Source organism: Grampus griseus (genome assembly GCF_964374135.1).
Source record: "Grampus griseus genome assembly, chromosome: 3".
Lineage (NCBI taxonomy): Eukaryota > Metazoa > Chordata > Mammalia > Artiodactyla > Delphinidae > Grampus > Grampus griseus.
In genome coordinates this window covers 30345691-30353763 of record NC_139019.1, presented here as the reverse complement: position 1 = coordinate 30353763, position 8073 = coordinate 30345691, and the positions used below count along the sequence as shown (strand labels likewise).

Below are 8073 nucleotides of genomic sequence, written 5' to 3'. Positions count from 1 at the left end.
CTACCATTATCACTTATGAATCTACCCTATAGATTGAGTAGAATGAGAAAAAGACAATCTGCAAGATACAGCATTTATTTGAAAGAGACTTTACCAAAGAAGAAATGGAAGTACCATTAATTGTCAAGGTAAAGACCTTCCCTGCTATACATTGGGTTGGAGGCTCAAGAAGAATGTTTAATTGCAGAAAAAATTTAAAACTACATTTTCCTTGCAAAATAAGTGTAAATGTGCCATCTTCTTACTTTACCACAAGAGAAGCCAGCCTGAAGACAAAGAGCAGAGTGAAGAGAATTCGAGAAAAATAGAACAAGAGCCCTGCCTGATCGAAACTTGCAAGAAACCTGCTGAACCCCTGGGTTAATGAGACAATCAACTTCTCTTATTGCTAAATCTAGTTTGTGTGGGGTTCTCTATTACTTAAGATCTTCATTAGGCTTAAAGATAAGCAATTAAAATCAGCCAGTAAGTCAAAGTTGGGAATTGAACGTAAAATGTCTAACATTCAAAATTTGACTCTTAATCACTGTACCATAATACAAAGCTCAAATGCCATTCCCTCTGTGGTGTTTGCTGCACCTGCAACTGCTTGCTACTCAAGGTATGGTCCAAGGACTGGCAGAATCGGCATCACCTGGGGGCTTCTTAGGCGAGCAGATCTTAAGGCCCCACCCACCCCAGACCTACTGAATCAGAATCTGCATTTTTAACAAGATTCCCAGATGATTTGTAGGTACATTAAAGTTTGAGAAATACTGTTTTAAGTCACTCTTTTCTTTGGGTTCTTACAGCATGTTCCTTATTCATTGCTAGTTACGTACTTCTATCTCTTCACCAAACCTGTGATACCCTTGAAGACAGGAAATATGTATTACTATTTTTTATATTCTAACCACTTGTGATGAAAACTGCTAATTGACCACCAAAGTCATTCTTTCAGTCTTACTGGGTATGTTGCTAATCTACATTTCCCAGCCTGCTTTGCGGTTAGGTATGGCCAGGTGATAAAGTTCTCTCCAATACAACATAACCAGAAATACTGTGTACCACTTCTGGGCCCAGGTCTCAAAACTGTGGGTATGCTATCTCTTTTTCTCCTTTCCTTTGGCTGGAATCCACTGGAACCCAGTCTTGATTATGCAACAAGATACTGGAGAATTACAGAGTGAGTATCTCGAAGGAACCCAGATGTCTGAATAATTGTGTGGAGCAGAGCTACCCTAACAAACTGAATCACTCACCTTGTAACAGTTACACAAGAAAGAAATAATTGCCTATGTTCTCTAGGCCACTAATTTATGGTAGAGGCTTTTTGATATGGCAGCCTACTCTTACCCTAAATAACTCACAACTCCACCTTATAATAGACCTCAGCTTATAATGATTCCCCCTGTTGGGGGAGAATGGCCTCAGATACACACAGACAAGACCTCAGCAGCCATTTCTGCACTATGTGATCCTAGCCATAGCTGACTGCTCCAGGAGTAGATCTCTTACCCAAACTGCACCACTTGCATTTTTCCCTCCACGAGATTTGCAATTCTGAACTGAGACACAGGCTGAGAAAAATTGGAGCTGAGTCATGTTAATGGAAAGGCTTTAAAGCTGCACTGTACAATACAGGAGCCACTAGCCACATGTGGCTATTTGAATTTAATTAAAATAAAAAATTCGGGGCCTCAGTTGCACTAGCTACATTTTATGTGCTCAGTAGCATTCGTTGTTAATGGCTACCATATTGGACAAAGCAGACATAGAACATTTTCATCATCACAGAAATTTCTACTGGATAGCATTGCTTTAGAGAGAAAGTCTATGATCTGTCCTGGTTGCAGTACTTCCTAAGAACTGGTTATTGAAATCATTCCTTAGATTCTGTGGGATACTCCACACTCCCTACAATAAATTCCTTCTCTTGCTCAAGCTAGTTAGATTTGATTTTACTACCTGCTACCTAAAGGACCTAGGTTATTATATATCTTGCACTGTAACTATGAAACACCAAATCGGATGGGGGAATTTTCGAGCTTATTTCTATTTCACTTTACTCAGACTTTCACACATGGTTGACCACTCCTTCCTAGGCTCTTCCCTCCTACGCTTTCATGCTTTCCTGACACCACTTTTTTGGTTCTCTTCACCCCTCTGATGCTCTCATAAGAAGTGGTCTTCTCCATTAAACCCTTATTCATCAATATATATTAAAGAGAGGTGACCTTTAAAAAAGTGCAGGGCAGGCTGATGGAGAGACAGATGGTTAGGTTCCATGTTCTACATCTACAGTTCTCCCATTGGGCTTCTGAACCATGACTCTAATTGCTCACCTGCAAGTCCACAGGCACCACAAAATGAATGTGCTTCAAATTGAACTATTCCTTGTTGAAAACCTAGCTTAGATACTTCTGACCTGCCCATCTCCCAGAGAGAAAAAAAATGTGTTCTGTGCATACTGCTATCATGAAATTTATCACTGCACTGTAATTTAAGTGTCTATGAATCTCTTTTGAATAGGAACAGCATCATTTTCCTCTCTTTACACCTAGCATCATGTTTGACACATGACACATAATAGGCATCCAATAATGTCTATTTTAGCCAATTGTAGGCATTCCCATGAAATTTTAAAGAATAAATGTGCACAACAGTCAACTCCAGAACTGCACCAATACCTCTAGGTCTGATGGCCACACAGCAAAGTCAGACACAGTTATCCTATTGTTATCACATCTGAAGACCTAGAAATGGAAACACAAAATTGTGGGAATAAGTTAGGATTTCTTTGTTCTGCTTCAGACTTCTTGGGCTAACTCCAGCAAGATTTATGTAAGGTGTTTGTGATTTGAGTAGCCTTGGACCACTTCAGTTCTATAACCTTTGACGTAAACGGTGCTAAGTGGTAATTATCCCAGCTGCCACTTATCCCACACCGAGACACAGGGAGAGTTGTGATTTACGATGCTGTGGGAAGTCCTCCTGCCCAGTACCCTTTGCTTGCCAAGATAAACCAATTTGATAACGATATCTTTCTATTTGAGAGGGCTGAGCGATTTACTCAGCAGAACATACCTAGCCTAGCCAAAGGTAACAAGCCAAAATGTTTTCGAACACCAGGCCAGTGACATCAGTGAGTGAAGAGGAGGACGGCTAGGGAACGGAAAGCTTGCCCCTGCTTAAGGCATACAAATTTAAGCTACAGAAAAATGCTTTTCCAGACCAAATATAGATCTCGAGCTGCGTGTTCTTGCCCCCTGTTTCCAGACCGTGCGCAGGAGCAGGACAGGAGCGAAAACAGTGCTGTAAATAAACAGAAGTCACTAGGAGTGTGGGTACAGAAACGCTTTCCTTAGCGCTTTAAGTTGCCCACTTGATCCGTGGAGGGCAGTGTACAAACCGTTCATTCCCAGGTCTCTAGAGGTCTCCACTAGGGTGCTGACATCCCGTGATTTACATCTTAGTCGGTTACTAAACGGTTTCCTGTAGAGCGCCGCGCATCGCCTGGGCACTCAAAGGCGAGTGTCTGAGGAACGCACGGGGTCGGTGAACACAGAAAGCCCCGCGGAAGCTTAGGAGGAGACAGGGAACGGGAGGAGGAGCGGCCGAGCGGAGGGGACGCGGGACCGCTGAGAGGAAGGGGCGGGGGGAAACCCAAGGAGACCCGGAGGATAAGAAGAGGGAGGAGCACGTCCAGCTTCCCGCCCGCGCTCCCGGCCGGCTCGGGGCAGGCGCACTGGCGCCGCTCGCTCGCGTCCCCTCCCCCACCTCCGCCGTCGCCAGGGCGCAGGCTCGCGTCTGCGCCGGCGGCTGGGCCCTCGGCAGTCGCCCTCTGGTCACTGCCAGCTTCGCCTTCTGCCTCTCCGCGCTTCTCCCTCCCCGGATGGGCCGGACCCTGGCGGAGGTAACTGCCCGCAGATTCCTGCCCCTCACGGCCCCAGCCTCTTCCCCACGCTGTCCGGCCCGCGGGGTCCTCGGGCTCCTTCGTCCCCCTCACCCCCTCTAGTGTTGCGCGCTCGCGACCTCCCCAGCCCCTCCATACCCCGCCGCATCCAGCCCCCTCGTCCTTTACCACTTCCCGGTCCCCCAGCTTCCCCGGGGTCGTCCTCCGGCCGCCGCACCCTCAGCCTGACGGAGGCTCGGCGGCTCCGAGGGGCCCGGGTCGCCCTCCGGATGGCTGGGAACGACGTCCGGTTCGGGCCAGACCTCGGCCCCGCACCGGGGTCCTGCAGCTCCCGCCCTGTCTCGGGTGGGCACCACGGTGGCACCTCTCGGGGCAGAGGGCGGCGCTGCCCCGCAGGGTCGCGTAGGGAATCTCAGAGGGGTCCCCTGGGGATGACTTGTGCGAAGTGGGGAAGCCCCTGTGTTTGACCTTAGTGGGTGATAAATTGAGCACGGAGGAATGGACGAGATTTTTTAGACTCGTCTGTGGTGGAAACCACAGAACAACTTGGATTTTTCTCTCTCTCTCTCTCTTTTTTTTTTTTTTAATTGAGCAGAGCTCCCTGAGCTATATACAGTAGGTCCTTGTTGGTTATCCATTTTAAATATAGCAGTGTGTACATGTCAGTTGGATTCTCTTGAAACTGCTTTCGCCAATGTGTTTTTTTTTGTTTGTTTGTTTTTTTGTTTGTTTGTTTTGCAGTACGCGGGCCTCTCACTGTTGTGGCCTCTCCCGTTGCGGAGCACAGGCTCCAGACGCGCAGGCTCAGCGACCATGGCTCACGGGCCCAGCCGTTCCGCGGCATGTGGGATCTTCCCGGACCGGGGCACGAGCCCGTGTCCCCTGCATCGGCAAGTGGACTCTCAACCACTGAGCCACCAGGGAAGACCCTCTTGTTTTAATTAACATAATTACAAAAGTCAAAACTATACAGAGGACTTCCTGGATGGTGCAGTGGTTAAGAATCCGCCAGCCAATGCAGGGGACACAGGTTCGATTCCTGGCCCAGGAAGATTCCACATGCCGCTAGCAATTAAGCCCGGGCACCACAGCTACTAAGCCTCTCTTTTTATATATATATATGTGTATATATATGTGTGTGTGTGTGTGTGTGTGTGTGTGTGTGTGTGTGTGTGTGTGTGTGTGTGTGTGTGTATCCTTTTCTCCATATACATACGTATACATCATTTATCCTATAGAGTTTTTTACATTCTGAATTTGGTTGATTTTATTCTACTGGTGTGTTTAATATGTTCCTTCATTCTCTTTATTTCTTGTCATCTGGTAGTTTGATTCAGACACAGATTCAGGTTCAGTTTTTAATTTTCTGTCTTTGTAAGAATATTTCATAGATGGCTGTGTGTACTTCCTGTCTACAAAGCATCGTGTCACGGGGAATACAATGTCTATTTGTCTCACTGTTAGTAATTTTAAGATTGATTAGTGGCAGCCGCATAGTACAGGGAGATCACCTTGGTGCTTTGTGACCACCTAGAGGGGTGGGATAGGGAGGGTGGGAGGGAGACGCAAGACGGAAGAGATTTGGGGATGTATGTATACGTATAGCTGATTCACTTTGTTATAAAGCAGAAACTAACACACCATTGTAAAACAATTATACTCCAATAAAGATGTTAAAAAAAAAAAAAGATTCGGGCTCCCCTGGTGGCGCAGTGGTTGAGAGTCCGCCTGCCGATGCAGGGGACACGGGTTCGTGCCCCGGTCCGAGAAGATCCCACGTGCCGCGGAGCGGCTGGGCCCGTGAGCCATGGCCGCTGAGCCTGCGCGTCCGGAGCCTGTGCTCCACAACGGGAGAGGCCACAACACTGAGAGGCCCGCGTACCGCAAAAAAAAAAAAAAAAAGATTCATTAGTGGGTTTAGGGCATGTCAGTCCACCTGTTATAGAGTTCCCCATCTACTTTCACCTAATAGTTTTAGCAGCCACTGATACTATTGACTAGATCTGTTATTTCATTGGGAGCTGCAAATAATGCTTTTCTAATGCCATTATTCCTCTTGCATTTGGTTAGCGCTTTTTAAAGAATTAATTTTATTTATGATTTTAATATTTATATTTAAAAATTTAAAAATAAATATTTGAAATTATTTATTTTAAATAAATTACTTAAAAATAAAGTGTCTAAGGAAGTAGTCATCTGGAATATTACCGTTCTGAGGAATTGAAAAACATAACGTTACAGTATAAAATATGAGGGTGGTTAGCATCTTAATAGGTCATTCTGTGCTGTATTTGAATAGTCTTTCATTTAAAGCTTATTTTATTTTTAAAAATTCAGCTATTATTAAAGATGGCATTAATAATACCAAATAAATTCAGTTTTTTTGGATTTCATAAACTAAAAAGAATTAGGAAGATAGAATTTTTTAAAAAAAGAAAGAATAAGGCTATAAAGTGGTCTGAAGTGACCTCTAAAAATGGTTCGCTATTCCCTTGACCCAGAAAACCCCACAAAATCATGCAAATCAAGAGGTTCAAATCTTTGTGTTGGTTTTTTTTTTTTTGCGGTACGCGGGCCTCTCACTGTTGTGACCTCTCCCGTTGTGGAGCACAGGCTCCGGACGCGCAGGCTCAGCGGCCATGACTCATGGGCCTAGCTGCTCCGCGGCATGTGGGATCTTCCCGGACCGGGGCACGAACCTGCGTCCCCTGCATCGGCAGGCGGACTCTCAACCACTGCGCCACCATGGAAGCCCTTTGTGTTCACTTTAAGAACACTCAGGAAACTGCCCAGGACATTAAGGGTATGCACATCCGAAAACCCACCAAGCGTCTGAAGGATGTTACTTTAAAGAAGCAATGTGTGCCATTTCATTGTTACAGTGGTGGAGTTGGTAGGTGTGGCCAGGACAAACAGTGCTGCTGGATGCGGGGTCGGTGACCCAAAAAGAGTCTTGAATTTTTACTGCAGATGCTCAAAAATGCTGAACTTAAGGGCTTAGATGTAGATTCTCTGGTCACTGAGCACAACCAGGTGAACAAAGCCCCCAAGATGTGGCACAGGATTTACAGAGCTCATAGTCGGATCAACCCATACATGAGCTCTTCCTGCCACATTGAGATGATCCTTACTGAAGAAGAACAGATTGTGCCTAAACCAGAAGAGGAGGTTGCACAGAAGAAAAAGGTATCCCAGAAGAAACTGAAGAAACAAAAACTTACAGCCCGGGAATAAATGCCACAAAAAAATAAATGTAAATAAAAGTAAAAACAAAAAGGAATAAGGCTGTGATTAAATACAATCCAGGCCAATGACCAAATGCCATCATTATTCAAGATTTCACAATATTAAAAATTTTAAAAAGACTCAATTTGGAACAGTCACAAACTTAATATGAAAATTCAAATAGAGTACAAAGAACTTTTTTTCATGAACCACTTGAGAGTGACAACTGATGTTCTCTTACCCCTGAATATTTTAGTATCTACTTTCTACAGACAAGGACATTTGCCTACATAACTGCAAGACAACCATCAAAATCAGAAAATTAACATTCATCTATTACAACCATCTAATCCTCAGTTTTTCTTCCTATTCTGGTTTTTCCAATTGTCCCATATTGTCCTTTATAGTGAAAGGATAAAATTTACAATTACTGACTGCATTTAGTTGTCAAGTTTCCCGTTTGGAACCAGTTCCTCAATCTTTTTAAAACTTTCATAAACTTGAAACTTTTGAAGGTTACAGATCAGTTATTTTGTAAAATGTCCTTCAGTTTGGGTTTGCCTGATATTTCCTTGTGATTAGATTCAGGTTGTGTTCCTCTGTACATATGTCACAGAGATGTTTTTCTCATTTTAACTATTAGGTGGCACGTGATTTCCATTTGTCCCATTCTGATAATTTTCATTTTGATCACTAGACAAAATGGAATCTGCCTGGTTTCTTCATTGTAAAGTTACTTTTTCTCTTTTGTAATTAATGAGTATTTTATAGGGAGATATTTTGAAACAATGTAAATATACCATTTTTCATCAAATGTTCAATTTATTAATTTACTTATTTATAATTATATGGATTCATGGTTTCCTATTTTATTCCATGGATTTTATTATTTATTGATTGATTTATTGATTGATTGGCAGTACATGGGCCTCTCACTGTTGCGGCCTCTCCCG

At 44.0% G+C, this 8073-nt stretch overlaps 1 pseudogene across 1 annotated transcript; it reads left to right on the top strand.

The window, feature by feature from the left end:
• Positions 1-6371: 6371 nt before the first annotated feature.
• Positions 6372-7129, top strand: LOC309820504 (large ribosomal subunit protein uL22-like; annotated as a pseudogene). Its single transcript has 2 exons — positions 6372-6438; positions 6648-7129. The product of its transcript is annotated as a large ribosomal subunit protein uL22-like (transcript).
• The last annotated feature ends 944 nt before the right edge of the window (positions 7130-8073 follow it).